Source organism: Mizuhopecten yessoensis, unplaced genomic scaffold, assembly GCF_002113885.1.
Source record: "Mizuhopecten yessoensis strain PY_sf001 unplaced genomic scaffold, ASM211388v2 scaffold9573, whole genome shotgun sequence".
NCBI classification, from domain to species: Eukaryota; Metazoa; Mollusca; class Bivalvia; order Pectinida; family Pectinidae; genus Mizuhopecten; species Mizuhopecten yessoensis.
In genome coordinates this window covers 90,149-108,034 of record NW_018408115.1, presented here as the reverse complement: position 1 = coordinate 108,034, position 17,886 = coordinate 90,149, and the positions used below count along the sequence as shown (strand labels likewise).

At 42.6% G+C, this 17,886-nt stretch overlaps 1 long non-coding RNA gene across 1 annotated transcript; it reads right to left on the bottom strand.

Moving 5' to 3' along the window:
- Positions 1 to 9,754: 9,754 nt before the first annotated feature.
- Positions 9,755 to 16,925, bottom strand: LOC110458422. Its single transcript, XR_002463792.1, has 3 exons — positions 15,887 to 16,925; positions 15,190 to 15,374; positions 9,755 to 9,848 (listed from the first exon to the last, which is right to left on the bottom strand). It is a non-coding gene; the product is annotated as an uncharacterized LOC110458422 (long non-coding RNA).
- Positions 16,926 to 17,886: the final 961 nt, after the last annotated feature.

The window sequence follows — 17,886 nt, the reverse complement described above, 5'->3', positions numbered from 1 at the left end:
ACATAATTAGAATTAGTGTACTTCAAGTTCAATATGTATTTACAGTTTCATTTCCAATCCGTATTTACAGTTTTATGTCCATATCTGAAGTCGTAGTGGTAATGTTGTTGACAGTCGGTGGACAAAATGTTTCTTCACTAGACTATCAAGAGTTGAGTCAGCACTTGTAATCATGTCTTACATTCGACATTCATACAATAGTACCGTAGCATTTTCCCGCAGCGGTGTTCTAACTCGGTTCATTGTTTCATAATCTACTCCTCTACCAGCTAGGCTACCATTGCATGTTTGGACCTCTTCATCACTATAGTAAACAAAGTGATTACTGGCAGTGCTTTCAACAGCAGTGTAGTGATGTGGATGGAAGTTAATGGATGCTTTAAAGTCGATAATCTGATAATGTACATTGATGTGATTATCTACGATAGTTTCCTTTGCACCATCACGCTGAATTTTGATTATGAACAGCTTCGGGACATTGACGATCTCACGTTGTATACCGTGAGGAGTCTTACCACAATTTGGACACGTCGCATGATGCTTTTCAGATGTTAGCCATTGGTTAATGCCTTCTTGAATGCTAATATCATTACCTGCACATTCTGCCAAGTAAATATGCATTCTGAAAGGAGTGGGCTGGTGGTCTTCAACAATGCTAGCGGTTTTACATCGCTGGCAAGTTCTTGTAGTTTTGATCATTCCTTTGTTGATATCACAACCAATCGTAGAATCAAGATGTTCCAAGAGTGCCAGGAGAAACTCATCAGCATCATGTTCTGCTCCAACCTGCCAGCCAGAAATCAACGATTCGGTTAACTTGACAATAGGCATTTTTCTGACATGCTCTTTGCGTATTTGGTGGTGGCGATAAGCACGATTTACAACTTCATAAAGGGCACAAAGAGGGCACGATGTAGCATTTCCAAACAAATGACCATCACATACACGGTGCAAGTTGTGGCAATCTCTCAAAAGAGCATCGAAGCAATTGGTATGACATAGGGCGATAATTGCTGCATTGATGAAGCAAACATTATTGCCATGTTCATGAGACCTTTAAATGTTTCTCTGTGAGCAAGATCTGGCCGAGCTTTCAGTGCCAGAAAATTATTTCTGGGTACAGGAGCATCAATGAAGTCGCTCTGTGGTAGTCGAGGATGTACTGGTGTGGCTTTCTTTTTATGTTTTCCAGTTCCAGTTCCCGTCACCACCTGACTCTCTTGCATTGTTTTGGTTTGCACTGATGATTTTTTCTTCTGGTCATTCTGCAAAGTCTGGTAATCATCAGGACTGAGATGGGGTGCTTTCTCAGCAACCAGATATTCCCGTGTCCCAATCAATTTTTCGATGACAACCATGATGGTGTTGATGCTGGTTGCTTCACAGGATTCCAGAACCATTTGTAGAAGCTCTCCTTCCTCTTTTCTGATTCGGAGTCAATGAGCAACAGCCAGTTCGATAATGTTGTCCGCTACTAAATTGGTGCGAGCATTCCAAAATTGATCTTTGCAGTTTTCACGATGACGATATGACCACTCAGATTTCACTCGAACTGCTTCTTCAAATGTCTGAGCATCAAGAACGTTTTCCTTTAATCTCTGCAGCTTTATGTCCATGTATTTGGGGAACATGCGCAAATGCAGATGGTGTGGACTTCTTACCCTGGAGATAGACACCAAAAATATACCAGGCACATGGAACCAGCCATCCAGATCAACCTCGGCTAATGGGAAATTAGCGCCTTGTCCCTTAAATTCTGTCGCTGCATCTCCTCCCTCTAGAGGCAAAGCAATCCTAGTCAGTGGTGTTTTTGACTTTTTGGACTTTGATGCGACTGGCTTGTAGCTTTCAACAGGCGATATAGGCACAAAGTTTTCCCATCCACTGAGTTTGAGAATGTTTGGCCCACAGTAGTTGGCGGCGTCTATAACCATGAAGTCTGGCATTGCTGGTGGATTAAGAGGAAAACGGAACTTGCATTGCATTGTGCCATTTGATGGCAGCTGACAAAACTTGCTGTTGTCGTATGGAATTCCATCGACTGATAACAGTATGCTTTTGGCAGGTATTTGTTTTTCCCTTGAACATGTGTCCACGGGCAGCGTTGTAGAACACTCATCGAGTGCAGCTGATTTCAGATGTTCAAGAGTCAGTGATGCTTCAACACTGTCATTCTTGTAAATAGGACCAACCAGTGTATGTATGGAGCCATTGTACAGACCGATACTTGGAGCCAAGTTTCTCAGCAACATTACACGCATCCCTTTGCATGCGTGCCAACGAGGCGGTGCCCCTTCAAATTCTTTGGGTGACACTGCCATTAATCTGCCCTGCTGTTCTGCTGGACGATGCATGGAGTCAATTCGCATGATGGGATTTCCAGTTGCGTTGTGATGTCTGAGGAGTGCCCCAGCATTATCAGCTTCAACACTTCCTCGACTGCGGTTGACCTTTGCATGAAAATGATAGCCATGGATGATATGTGCTGTTCTCCATTCCTCATTGCATGTCACGTCAGACTCCGTTGCGCAATGCTTTCGAAGAAAGTTTATTTCTTTTTCTCTGCATTTCATGCCGTATCGGAGGTGAACAAGATTTTTTCCAGTGAATTCTTGACTAATAAGGTCAGACTCTGTTCTATTTACTTCTGTTAAAAAAACAGCATCAAATTGACCCAGCATTAATTTCTTACGATAAGCAGTGATTTTGTTGGATAACAGGCGCTCTTTTGGTACTGTTAAACTTTTCCACTGCTTGTACTCTGGAATTTTCTGAAGGGGTGAAAAGTTGAAGATTTCACGAAACCGAGTGGTTCCCAACATAGAAATCGAGCTACAGTCTTTGCCTTGTTCGGTATGAAGACGTGCACTCCAAAGTGGGTCCGCACCGATTGGCAGAATTTGTGCTGGGTCTCCTATGAAGACAATTCCAATGTTGTCAAGATCGATGTGGCACTGTTCCAAGCGCTCTGTAACAAACGCAAACATTTGCCTGGACAGCATGGAGAATTCATCAACTACCAGGAGAATTAATTTTTCTGGATCAAAGTTTAGTATTAGTCTGGTATAACCTGCAGAAGCTTCATCAAGATGTAAGTGTTCATCAATAAGGTGGATGGGAACACTGAAAAGCCTATGCAGTGTTTCTGCCTTAAAATGCATTTGACTTGAGGCGGCACCAGTGGGAGCTGCTAGTTTGATTTTATCGGGCCATGCAGGTCGTTGTTTTCCTTCTTGATCAGTCTGAACCCCAATTAGCTTCACAAGTGTGTTCATGAAACACTTAAGTGTCCAGCTCTTTCCAGTGCCTGGATTTCCCATGAGCACAAGACGAAGCGGTGTTGGCGCAGGTCCTTGACGTCCATTGTCATCCCACTCTATTCTACTTTTCACATACTCAACCACCGTGTCATGTGCCATCTGCTGTTTTTCATTTAGCGTAGAAACATCAAATGAATCTCCTGATAGTGATCCTTCAGCATTGACCAGGTCAGAAAGCTGTACACGTATTTGAGCAGTGGTAGGTATCACTCGATCTCCAAGCCAGCTTCCCATAAAATCAACCCCCTCTGGGTTGGCCAAGATATCTGAATCGCAGTCAGGAAAAGGGGTCACGATTTCACCGTTCTCTAGTTCTTGTGCATCATTGTGAGGAGCAACTCGCAATCGGTCGACTGGGTTCTGATAGAATTGCTCGTTTCCTGAACGAACATTCCACGCACAACAGCGCACAAGCCCAAACCCGATACAATTTTTGACGTTCAATCGACGCATGTATAGCGAATGTAACACGTATGGATCACGCATGAACAGCGCACGAGCACTGATGAATCACGTACGGTCCGCACATGGAGCACGCATGTATCACTGATGAAGGGCGCACTATAAAAGGCGCGCACTGACAGCATTTCGCCAGTCTTGCACCAGCACTCGAGGCAGCCACATCTCCTGAAGATCACTTGAAGACCACTTGAAGACTACTTGAAGACTACCTGAAGATGCCACCCAGGAAATGCCGCCAGCCCTCCAAGACCAGGGTCCAGAAGAAGACCCAAGGTTCCACAAGAAGACCAAGCTGCCCCAAGGTCACCAAGACCTGCTGAAATGCAGATGGAGGTGGAGGTGCATGCTGCTGCTGCTGCTGATATTGAAGACCCTGCTGCTGGTGAATCCGAAGAAGATGCACGTCCAGGCAAGGACAAGGGCAAAGTTAGAGGCAAGGGTAAGGGCAAGGGCAAGGGAAAAGTCGTTGCCAAACATGACTATTCCCTTGAAGCTGAGATGGAAGCAAATCTCCCTGAGTGGATGGTTGAGCACGAGGAAGTCTGGAGGCGGGGCAATCGCCTCTACAAGAAACGTAGAGAAATCTGGGCTGCCAAGGCTGATGAGCTGGGGCTAGAGTTGGACCACATCATGGGCTGGTGGAAGTCAGTCAAGGACTGGTACGTCATACTCACGAAGGCCAAGTCTGGTCAAGCAGCCAAGAAGTACACAGACAGGGAGAGGTACATCCTGGACAATCTCCAGTTTTACAAGACCCAGCTGCCATCAACCAAGTCTGATCCCATGGTGAGCTTTCCCATGACTTCCACCCAGACATCACAAGCCATTGACAGTGAACTGGACAGTGACCAGGAACGTGCACCCACTCCACTTGAAACAGACCTGGAGGCAGTGGAGACGACATCTGCTCCGGCCAGCCAGAGTCAGAGTTCCAGCAGACAGATCAAAAAGAGGAGGAAGAGGGAAGTGGACCGTGAAGAAGAGTGGATGAAGGACTTGAGAGAAACTATGAAGGCTAATCAGCAGCTGCTGACCCAGCTGATACAAGACAGACCAGCCACTTCAGAACGAGAGGCTTTCATCAAGTATGTTGGGGAGAGTCTGCGTTCTGCACCTGCTGACAAGTACAAGGCGATGAAGGCCAAGATAGCAGCCATGATTGACGAAGAAGATGAAGGCCAGGTCCCTGATCCTACAAGACCAGCTCAAGTGATGTCTGCATCGCCAGTCCTCCACCACGAGCCAGTTCCTGACGCACAAGCACTGACGGAACACTGACAGAACACGCACATATCACGCACCTTCCACGTCCAAACTACGTACAAACTGCGCATAAACTGCGTATAATCGCGCACGTTGTGTGTGGAAATTTTTTTGAGCCGTTCAAAACCGGCGATCGCGCACAAACCCGTCTCCGCGTACAATCACTTACAAAAACTGATGCTCCACGTGTGAAACACGTGGGATTTACGCACATCACTGACGAATCACACACAAAGAAAATTGTATGCGCAATTCATGAGTAATTCGTGCGCAAGTGCAGTGGGACTGGGCCTTAACATAAATTGTGTCAAGCGCTGAAAATTGCCCAGTTGTCAGAGCCTGATCAATTACCTCCGACATATTCAGGCGACATATTGTTGACTTTCTTTCGTAGATGAAGTCAAACGTTTTGCTCTTTCCATCTTTTAGCAAGCCTGCATTCCAGTTGGTGTAGAATGGTCGGATGTACGCAATATAATCTTGTTGAGCACTATCCCAGCAGTTGAGAACTTTCGTGTGAATGAATTCCTGCACAAGTGGGCTACTAAGATCTTGACCACTGTTGACAGCTTCAGTTTTCAATTCCTGACAACAGGCGTCAATACGCTGTTTCAGGCTTTCCGTGTACTCACTGAATTCACGACTGAAATACAGTCTATGAGTGTGTGGGTTGGCATTAGCTCCCCATTCAAACCGAGTGAAGTAACTATCTCCACTATATCGGAGCTGTGAGACAAACCTGGTATCGAGTTCAGCCATTAAGGCGCACATAAAGGATATGATACTGGGATACTGCAGAACATTTCTCCGTCGCCCTTCCAGAAACTCTTCATCGGTTTGCATTGAAAGCCTTGCTGCATCCGGACATATTCGGTGGATTTCCAAAATGGAGTAGTATCTGGAATTGATGATTTGAACATCATCAAGTTTGAAGCAGTCCAGTCACGCAGCTGAGCATTTTGCATCAAATCTTCCTTTACAGGAATTCCTCTTTGTTCAAATACATCGCTTCGAAGAGCAAGCTTGGATTTTCCCTTACTGTGCTGCCTCTTAATCATGCTTTGAATAAGAAACTGGAGCTCAATGTTCACCATTGCTCTTGGTTGTTGACACACCCATTTCAGATAATGGAACATGTAGTTTTCGGACGCATTTTTAGGTCACCTGAGCTTTAGCTCAAGTGACCTATTGCTATCCGTTTTCGTCCGTCGTCGTCCGTCGTCCGTCGTCCGTTAACATTTTATTTCAAACTTAAAGTCAAGTTCTGCTGGGCCGATTGAACTGAAAGTTGGTAGGAATGATCGCCTCATGGTCCTGACAAAGTGTTGTTATTTTTCGGGTCGATCAGAAATCCAATATGGCCGCCACGGCCGCCATTTTGAAAACCTATTTCAAACTTAAAGTCAAGTTCTGCTGGACCGATTGAACTGAAAGTTGGTAGGAATGATCGCCTCATGGTCCTGACAAAGTGTTGTTATTTTTCGGGTCGATCAGAAATCCAATATGGCCGCCACGGCCGCCATTTTGAAAACCTATTTCAAACTTAAAGTCAAGTTCTGCTGGACCGATTGAACTGAAAGTTGGTAGGAATGATCGCCTCATGGTCCTGACAAAGTGTTGTTATTTTTCGGGTCAATCAGAAATACAATTTGGCTGCCATGGCCGCTATTTTGCTACTAAGTTCTAATAGGCCGATCTCACTTAAAATTGGTCTAGGAATGATCAGCTCATGGTCCTGACAAAGTTAAGTTAACATTATACTATTTTTTACTCAAATTGGTACATATTTCAACAACAAAAATAAATACTGTAGACTCAGGTGACCGTTTAGGCCCATGGGCCTCTTGTTTATGCTGCGAGGACGTTCTTGGTGTGGACAGCCATCACCAGTTAGAAACACATCAGGAAAAGCCATTTGGAGGTATCCCTCAGTGTTCTCAGCAACAGGATGTAGCCGGTCAATTTCAGGAGCAGGAATCCTTTCTAGGACTGTGCTTTGCATTCCTCTCCTTAGAATTTCGTCTGGGTTCTCCATTTGTACGTTAATAATTCCACCTTGTGCTACACTACTGGTATTGCCTTCATCATTGCTACTCTCAGCAAAGATAGGTTAAATTGTTCAACCTATCCTCAGGTAACAGGATGTCAGAGGTATTTTGCTGAAAAGTACTGGAAACATCAGTAGTAGGATCGAGCCATCCTTTCTCAACAGCATACGTCATGACATCCGTGGGAGTTATTTGAACTGGTTCAGGTGAGAGATCGTTGTCAGGTGCGTCGTTATAAGATTTTCTCACAAATTGAGTGAGCACATCCCATAACTGTTTCGTGACGGCTTCGTGGTTCATACCAGTTGGCTGGGAGAAGCTACTTTCAATGATGAAAGCATCTTTAATGCCACTCCCGACAGTAAATCCTGAATTTAGCCATTCAGTGAAAAGATGAGGATTCAACCGTTTTGTTGCACGCTCATGAATCAGATCAACGTCGATTGTTCTCAATCCATTTGGAAGAACAGCTGCATTTGTATCTGATAACTGACTGGCCAAAGTTTCCATGGCAGCTATCGTAAATGGAGTATGGACTTTGTCACAGTAACGATAGAATGGCCTTTTGGTGCCGTAAACAGGACAGGTCACCTCACGTTCCATGAGTTCTTTAGCTTGCACAATCTTTGCCATGTTCACTCTAGCTTCAACCACACTGCCATCTGTATGATTAGACACCATTACAACAAATGGCAACTGCTCAAATGTGTGCCATGGAAGAAATTGATCCGTGCCTAGAGAACGGAACATTATTTGTCCTGGAACGCAAGATGACAATAACAGCATGTATTGGAGACAGCACAAGTTTTTCAGCTTGCGACAACGTATCCATGAACATTGCATACTGATGTGAGGCAGCATCCTGAAAGACATCAAGTGCCATTAGATTGTCCACGCTGTATGGGTTGATATTTGAAATGTTGTCGTGGATTGGCTGCTGGCTGCTATTGGTATCTTGAGAAGCTGCCTCCTGCGAATTGGAAACCGCTTTGTGCAGCAAAGTGACAACACCGTCATCATCAATGTCAAAGAATTTGGAACAGTCTGTGCATATGCCAGTGACTGTCTCATCTTTATAAACTCTAGCTGTTGCAAAGCGTGAAGCTAGTGTCACACTGCAGTTAGACAGTATCTGCGACTGTTTTAAAGTCTGGAGAAGAAGTGGATTATTTAGTGCGACAGCTTTTCCAGCTTCAGGGACTGTGACACAGTCGTTAGTCTCTGCCTCAAATCCAGGTGAACACATTCCACATTGAGAGCAATGGATCATCTTCATTGCACCATATACTGCATGGAGATCACGAATGCCTGACAGATTTGTAACTGTGAAGTGGGCAGATGGATCCTCAGATGAAAGTTGACTATGATCAAGCCATGACTGACATAGAAGTGCTTCACGTGGTGTGTTTCTGCTGAGTTTTCCCATGGATAATACAGGAATTTCTGTGCAACGCTGAAACCAACCAGTAGTCTGCCGGTGACCAAGCGCCACATGTCCCATAGGCATTAACTTTGTGCAGATTGCCTTGTAGTTGCATCCACTCAGTTCGTGTTTGGTGGGTGCATACTTTGTTATGACTTCGGCATCATTAACACCTTCAGTTACAGAACAAAGTGTTTTGATGACGAATGCTACAGGAGACAGTTTCGAGTGGCGTGCAATGCTGTACGCTATCCAAAGAGGAGGACATTCATCAAGGCACAAAGTGTCACAATGTCGTCTTCCTCTTCACATGACGTAGCGTGCAGCAGGTTGCAGAAAAAATCCACCTCGCGGTGAACTCTGCCATATGTGTACGACCCCAGGATGAACTTTTCAGCTGCTCGCTTTCCTATCCAACGAATCTTCTTGCAAAGATGACACTTTCGAAGATAGAAGTTGTCTAACTTTGTTTTGTTGGATTCCTCTTGTTGGACAGCTGGAGTGTGTTGGACAGGAAACTCTGGGTCTGCATTTAAAGCTGACCTGGCCTTAGAAGACGCAGAAGTGAATTTTACATCGTAGTCAACTCTGCTGCGATGAATGCGGTCTTCATTACATTGAGGCCCAGCATATTCCTTCAGCTTGTTTAGATGTCTGGCATGCTTAGTTCCTGGTTAACTTCTGACAAGATGTCCTCATAATCGGTGGCATCAATAAGTGACGTTGCAGAGTTAACCAAATACTCAGCTTTTACATTTTCGCCATATTTCTGCGCAACAAGTTGTAAGAATGTAGTTTTCCTGTAATATTTAATGGTCCCCATTCCATAATAATGAAGACGTTGCATGTTGGTAGAATCAGAAAATGATTGTGGACCCTGATTTGGTTCCAAACCCTCTTCTTTCGGACGCTCAGGCTTCCTTGTGTTATGTTGACTCACATTATTGAGAAGGAAAAGAAATCCTCTTTCATCACTAAGCGCGGAGGTCATTGGTACATTTTTTAGCTTCACGCCATGCTCTTAAAGCGAATCCATGAATACCAGCGAAATGTAGGGGACGACGTTCCAGTAGATGGCATTCCTCTCTCCAACAGATTATCAAGTCTCATTGAATAGGTCACAACCGAACTAGCAATGGTAAATTTGGCAATGCACTTCTTTCCATTGTAGTAGTGCCAAGGGCCAGTTATGCAATCTTGATCCAATAAGTCAGTGGACACTGACAACACATTGATTGGTCCCAATTCTAGCAAATGCTCTATTGTGAGCGTCTTCTTCTGCCTTTTATTGTTGTTGGTGTCATCTGTAGGCTGGTCTGTCGGAGAAGAAACCTGAAAAAAAATTAAATGCTGAAAACAAGAGATCCCAGAGGAATCTTGGCACCCACCTTGGTAATGTTCAAGGAAAGTTACTACTGTATGAAAGAGCTTTTACGTTATTAAGCCCTAACACAAAACAAGAATTCCACGGAAGTGGATGTGTCGCCTGCAAGGCCAACCTCTGGGCAATAAGTTAGGCCTAAAAAAAAATACCCTATTTTTTTCTGGCATGTTAGCGGAAACACAGGTATTATTTTTTAGGCCTTATAGTGTGAAAAATATACATAAGTATAGAAAATTTGGTGAACGTAGGTGAAATAGCAAAAAAGTTATGCTCCGGACAAACTTCGACGGACGGACGGAGTGCAAACCTATAGTCCCCTCCGGTAGTACCCACCTAAGGCTGTCACGTTTACAAACAAGAGGCCCAGGGGCCTTAATAGCTCACCTGTTATTTTATTTTTCAATTTAAAACCTGCTGAGTACCATACAGGTTTATCAAAGGAGTACAAGGAACAAAGTTGCAAGAAGAACTACATATAAATCTGTTTTGGTGGGAAAGACACCAAGAAAATGAGTTTCCATGTTATGTCCCAATTTTCCTCTATTTTCCCTATTTGGCCTCACATGCACCTTTTTATACAAATTAAACAAATTGAGTTTTTTTCCCCTAAGCATGCTTCAGACTACATTTGGTTTAAATCCCATCATTTGTATAGTAGGAGAAAAAAAATCCTCTATTTCCCCTATTGGGCCCGCCCCTATGCCCCCAGAGGGGCCACACCCTCCGTTTATACAAACTTGAGGCTCCTTTGTCCAAAGATGCTCTAGGACAAATTTGGTAAAAATCCTTCTATTGGTTGAGAAGAAGATTTTTAAAGATTTACCTATTTGGCCCCGCCCCTCTGCCCCCAGGGGGGCCATACCCTCCATTTATACAAAACGGAGAACCCTTTGGTAAATGATGCTCCAGACCAAATTTGGTCAAAATCCCTTCATTGGTACAAAAGGAGAAGGATCTTTAATGTTTTCCTCTATTTCCCCTAATGGGTCCCACCCATCTGCCCCTAGAAGGGGGCCCACACACCTCAGTTTATACAAAATTGATTCTTTTGTCCCTAATCATGCTTCAGACTGCATTTAGTTTAAATCCCTTCACTTGTATAGTAGGAGAACAAAATTCCTCTATTTCCCCTATCTGGCCCCGCCCCTCAGCCCCCAGAGGGGCCACACCCTCCGTTTATACAAACTTGAGCCTCCTTTGTCCAAAGATGCTCTAGGACAAATTTGGTCAAAATCCTTCTATTGGTTGAGAAGAAGATTTTGAAAGATTTACCTATTTTCCCCCTATTTGGCCCCGCCCCTCTGCCCCCAGGGGGACCATACCCTCCGTTTATACAAAACTGAGAACCCTTTGGCCAATGATGCTCCAGACCAAATTTGGTCAAAATCCTCTGAGCCGTTCAGGACTAGTAGCGTTTTAAAGGAAAAAGTTGACGGACACCGGACACCGGACGACAGACGCTGCGCCATGGGATAAGCTCACTTGGCCCAAGGGCCAGGTGAGCTAAAAACTGTAAACGTTTACACGGAGACCATTTAACGAAACGGTACCGTTTACAGGTGAAGTTTTTGCATTGTACAACTACGTCTTACACAACCCCTTAAAGTGCAAAAACATATATGCATTTATTTAGCTAATGAAAGGCATATTACATAGTTGTGTAACAATAAAGAGATGATCGATGCTGATAAAAAAAGTTTACCTGAATTGGTTCGATCATAGCGTGAACAGATTGCAATTCCCAGCCAGGCTACGAGCACCAACTGTGAGTTACCCGACATCACCTGGACATTTCCAACATTCTGTACTGTATCTCCATCGATCCAGAAATGTTTTCTTGGAAGTTGAAATATCACATACTTATTTCCGTGATTGGAATTAATACCCTGCCGTTCTTGTAAGTTGGGAAACGCAGCAAAGACGAAAACAAAAGTAATTCACAATTTGTGACTGGCGCATGCGTACTGTACACATGCGTACAGTTCCGGGAAATACCTGGGATCATCTCAAAAGGTATTATATACTCGCGCTATACCACCGCATCAGAAACAAAAATAGTATATTGAATGAAATAACATCTGCTCTTTTATTTTCCAAGAAACATATATTTATGAATTAATTTTCATGTACACGATTGCTATTTTTGTAAACGTTACAGGCTCTACACGAAACGGTTTCGTGTACACATGTAAACGTGACAGCCTTACCCGTGGGGGACTTATAATAGCAACAATGACCTTGACCTTATATTTGTACCCTAAAAATCTAACTTATCCAAGATATTTGCATACTTGACCCCTGTATAAAGTTTGATCAAAATCTGTTAAACAAGAGGCCCAGAGGGCCTGTATCGCTCACCTGAATATCTAAGCAAGCATAGCAAAATATTCTCCAAATGAGATCTAAGGGAATATGCCAGACCCCAATGCCAATTCTTGTAGTATGTCTGTATTAGATTTTTCATGTCCAGCAATTAAATGCATGGCTAAGGGGTGGGGATCTCAACTGTTTCCAAGCTGTGACTCAGAAACTAGGTCCCTATTGTTGTGGCCAGACCCCAGGATCAATTCTAATATCATGACTGCACTTGTCTCTTTTTACCCAGCATTTGTATATATAGTTTTTGGGGGTGGATCTCAACCGTTTCAAAGTTATGACACAGGGGTTAAGTCTCCAAGGGTGGGGCCATACCCTAGGGTCAATTATAATATCATGACTGCGTTCGTCTCTTTATGCCCAGCATTTGTATATATATCGTTTTGGGGTGGGGATCTCAACCGTTTCAAAGTTATGACACAGGGGTTAAGTCTCCAAGGGTGGGGCCATACCCTAGGGTCAATTATAATATCATGACTGCGTTCGTCTCTTTATGCCCAACAATTGTATATATAGTTTTTGGGTGGGGATCTTAACCATTTAAAAGTTATGACCCAGGGGTTAAGTTTCCAAGGTTGGGGCAGTCCCCAAGGCCATCCTGGAAGCATATGTGCATTCATCTCTTTATACTCAGCAATTGTATATATGGTTATAGGGTGGGGTTCTCAACTGTTTCCAAGCTGTGACTAAGAAACTAGGTCCCTAGGTGTTCGGTCAGACCCCAGGGTCTATTCTAATATCATGACTGCATTCATCTCTTTATGCCCAACATTTGTATATATATATATATATATATAGTTTTGGGTGGGGATCTCAACCGTTTTAAAGTTATGGCCCATGGACTTTGTCTCCAAGGGTTGGGCCAGACCCTAGGGTCAATTCTAATATAATAACTGCATTCGTCTCTTTATGCCCAACAATTGTATATATAGTTTTTGGGTGGGGATCTTGACCATTTCGAAGTTATGACCCAGGGGTTAAGTCTCCAAGGGTGGGGCAGTCCCCAAGGCCATCCTGGAAGCATATGTGCATTCATCTCTTTATACTCAGCAATTGTATATATGGTTATAGGGTGGGGTTCTCAACTGTTTCCAAGCTGTGACTAAGAAACTAGGTCCCTAGGGGTTCGGTCAGACCCCAGGGTCTATTATAATGTCATGACTGCATTCATCTCTTTATGCCCAGCATTTGTATATATATATATATAGTTCTGGGGTGGGGATCTCAACCATTTCCAAGAAATAAATTTTGTTGGCCCCAACCCTTAGCCCGGGCGGTCAGCCCCACCATTTGTACAATTTTGAATCCCTGCCTCCCATGAATGCTTCCGACCAAATATGATCGATATCCATGACATAGTTCTACAGAAGAAATCGTTTATAGCAATAAAGCCAAATTGCCCCCTTTTGGCCCCGCCCTCAGCCCCACCATTTGTACAATTTTTAATCCCCACCACCTTGGGATGCTTCCAGTCAAATATGGTTGATATCCAGTGCATAGTTCTACAGAAGAAGACATTTGTAGCAATATAGCCATATTGCCCCCTTTTGGCCCCGCCCTCAGCCCAACCATTTGTACAATTTTGAATCACCACTACCGAGGGATGCTTCAAGTCAAATATGGTTGATATCCATCCGTTAGTGCCAGAGAAGAAGTCGCTTAAATCAATATAGCCCAATTGCCCCCTTTTGGCCCCGCCCCTCAGGTACCTGGGGGGGGGGGGGGGGGGGGGCAGACCCATGGTTTATACAAAATTGGTTCCCCTTTACCCAAGGATGCTTGAGACCAAATATGGAACAAATCCTTTCATTCCTACAGAAGTAGAAGGATTTTAAAGAATTTATATATTTCCCCTACTGGGCCCCGCCGCTCAGGCCCCTATGGCACCAGACCCCCGGTTTATACAAAATTGGTCCCCCTTTACCCAAGGATACTTCAGACCAAATATGGAACAAATCCTTTCATTCCTCCTTAAGAAGAAGAATTTTTAAAAATTTGCTATATTTCTCCTATTGGGCCCTGCCCCTCAGGGGCCAGACCCCCGGTTTATACAAAATTGGTTCCCCGTTACCCAAGGATGCTTCAGACTAAACATGAAACAAATCCTTACATTCCTACAGAAGTAGAGGGATTTTAAAGAATTTACTATGTGTTCCCTATTTGGCCCCACCCCTCAGGCCCCTTGAGGTATATATAACATACCAAATTGTAAACAAGAGCCTCTGCCCTCAGCTCAAATTCAGCAAATGCGAGTAGATTTTTTAGAACTGCAAGCCAACTAATTGTCTTGTTGGTCATGACTATAAATGAGAGAGCTTTATGGAAACTTTTGTTCCCCAGTGGGGAAAGAAGTGTCCTAACACTGTAACTGTCTTGGAGAAAAGATTTTGTTCTCCAGTGGGGGGAGGAAGGTCTTGGATAGGAGGGGCGAGTATTGGGGTTGTCTCCCTCTGTTCGGGGAGAGTTTGCAGGCCTGGACAAAGAAAATACAATATATATTTAAGATATATATATATACATGTGTTACAGGGGTGTACAATTCCACTAGCCCGACTCCCGGGGCTAGTGGATTAGATGTCGAGCTAGTGAACATTTTCTAAATTTACTATAAAGATATAGGCCGGGCTAGTAGAATTTTTTATTATTTGCCTGCGGACAAGTATTTAAAATATCAAAATGTACATCCCTGTATAACAGTGCAAGAAATTGGAGTTTATTCTATCATAGCCACATTGTCAATTTTCTATGTTTTTACTATAAAAAACATGTGGAAATGTTGAATTTTATCATAGCCGAACAACATTTATCATAAGCCTGGGGCTATATCGGTCTACCACTAATTTCGCACACTGATATAATACAAAAGACTTTGTCAAAGTTATATTTAAGGTACATAAATGTATTCATAAATACCATATTTGGCAGCTCAGTAGACGTTTCACGCCTGTCATCTGCTAGTCTCGCTTTATGCCCGTCGTCTGCTAGTCTCGCTTCATCATTATGTCTGTCATCTGGCTCTGCTAGTCTTATTTTTTTCCTAGGTGGAAATGTTTTGGTTTTTTTTGGTCTTCCATGTCGTCTTGCACCGCTCTCCATTTCTTAATGGGCAATCAGAAATATTCATGAGATAATGATGGAAATTAATAATGAGAGCTCTAGAGCATATTGATTCATTGAACATATAAAAACACTCAAAACAAGTGCTGGTTGTAATAGGGACCATTAAAAATGTCCCCCAATTGCAAATACCCCCGCCAAAAACAAACCGGGAAAAAAAAATTATAAATAAAAAAATAAAATTTTGAAATAAAAACAGAGACCCGCATGAACACCGCCACATGTTCCCAAACATTAATGCCAAATTTGAGCTTAATCAGACAATACAAAAAAATGTATATCTAAATTTTGATTTAAAAATCTATTTACCTGGTATAGTTAAGAGTGTAACGATACATCGAACTATCGATACATTTCAATTGTACACTGCTAAATTCAATTAATCGATGACAAATTCCAAATTTCGATAACTATTGCCGATAGTATGTCAAGCTATCGATAGTTTCAATAGTTGTTTTAATGCCAATAATGGTGCATCTACACAATAACTTACAGACAATTTCGTTGTTACTCCATAATTACGAGCTGATAATTCAGTCGTTCTCACTAAATACACACTTAGTTGCAGTCGCAAGAAGGGCGGAGTGTGGTATAGGTAAGATACATAGGCAAAACCACACATATGTGTTGATCTGACTATTCGGATCGCATGAGTTTGTGGTGGCGGAGGAATATATGCATAGGCATGTGATAAAACCAAATATAGCTGATTGGTTAACTTTTTGACACGGAAAGAGGAGCTACAATATTTTTGTGAGGTAACGTCTGATTTAGTGCTAGGACGGGTAACCGGATAGCCGGTGTACGGGTAGATTTACACCTCCAGATGGTGCTATCCGGTTAGCATTTGAATTATCCGCTATCCGTCATCCGCTTCTTCTGTTAATCTGCATCGGGAAATCCATACTACCTCTCCGTATACACGCCTAATATCGTCATTATATCGATGACTATAAGCGTACAAAGGCACTTCAAAGTACTTACTGGTTTCTAACTTATGTACATTTTATCAATAAAGAGCATATTATGTATTACGTCAACAATGTACATGTATCTTTTCATAATCTGACCAGTTTTGCCTCGATCGAAAACTAGGCCATCATATGCATGCAAGCGCTTGTATTACACCTTGGTTATTAGTCTATCTGTCAAAGCATATGAGTGAGCAAGATTTACCCGAACTCGAACATGCGCCAGTAGGATGCGCATAGGACTACGCAAAGGATGATTACACTAATAGTGTTGGGTATTGCGAATATTAGAGTATCGCGATACGGCAACAGAGTATCGCGATATATTGTTTTCTAAATTTGAATTATAATAACGTTGAAGAGATAATGTTCAACTGTTACATGTACGTTTATGTAAGTACTACAATGTACGTGTTAAGTTGTTGATACACTGTCTAAATAATAAACATTAAACAATACAGCAAATGGGTTTTCTTTCATTCCACACTTCAGTGTGCGAAATTAACCATGGACCTACGGCCCGAGTCTATGTCTATATACCTACCAAAACAACATTTTTTAGGAAATAACACTTTAAATGTTTATTAAAATTCGTTTGATATGTTTATACTGTAAATGAAAAAAAAAATGCAGTAACAGCACCTTTGTTTCGAGTATTCCTTTTCCAAAAAAATTGACAATTTCTGATAATGACTAATTTACAGTCATCGTTGTAATTGACCCTATAATCTTTGTAATGCTCATTATCATTAGGCCTATACACCGATATATAACGATGTATGTTGATAGTATTTCATCATCTCATTCATACCATTACATGGTGAGAATCGGAAGTGATTTCTGTAATGCTAGTCGCGCGTGTAGTGATGTCTCTTCAAGCTGGGGATTACCGTTGCTATTTTTAGACGTAAACAAATTATCACAGATAAGAGATTACCACAAACACTGAACAGATTTTAAACGCTGGGTCATATCTTACATGCATAATTGTGATCATAGCCATAACCTAGAACATCGCTTTTGATATCGTAAAATGGTAGAAATTAGTGGCACTAGTAAAAATTCAATCCAACTCACCGCTACAAGTTTCTTCGTTTTTAACGCATGCGCAACAAGCTCTTATCTCAATTCTAGCCTAGAGGGGGTACCCAAATTGGCGCTTGACTACGGGGAAATAGGATCTTCTGGAACATTCCACGAAACCCCAGAAATACACCCCATTTTCAAAACCCTCTCGGGGCCGTTTTTTGAAAGATATCGAAAAACCAAATATACCGTTTTCTTCAGAATAACTAGGACTACGTATGTTTGGAGTTTCGTTTCGTCAGCTTTAAGCGTAAAATCTCCAGGGTGAATTATACAGAAACTAGTAGTCAAAATGCCGATTTTGGTGTGTTTGACCCCAAATATCTCCATAACAAATTATCACAGATAAGAGATTATCACAAACACTGAACAGGCTTCACACACCGAAATCTTAATTTAATTAAACGTAGAAACAAAAAATAACGAAAGTAAATAT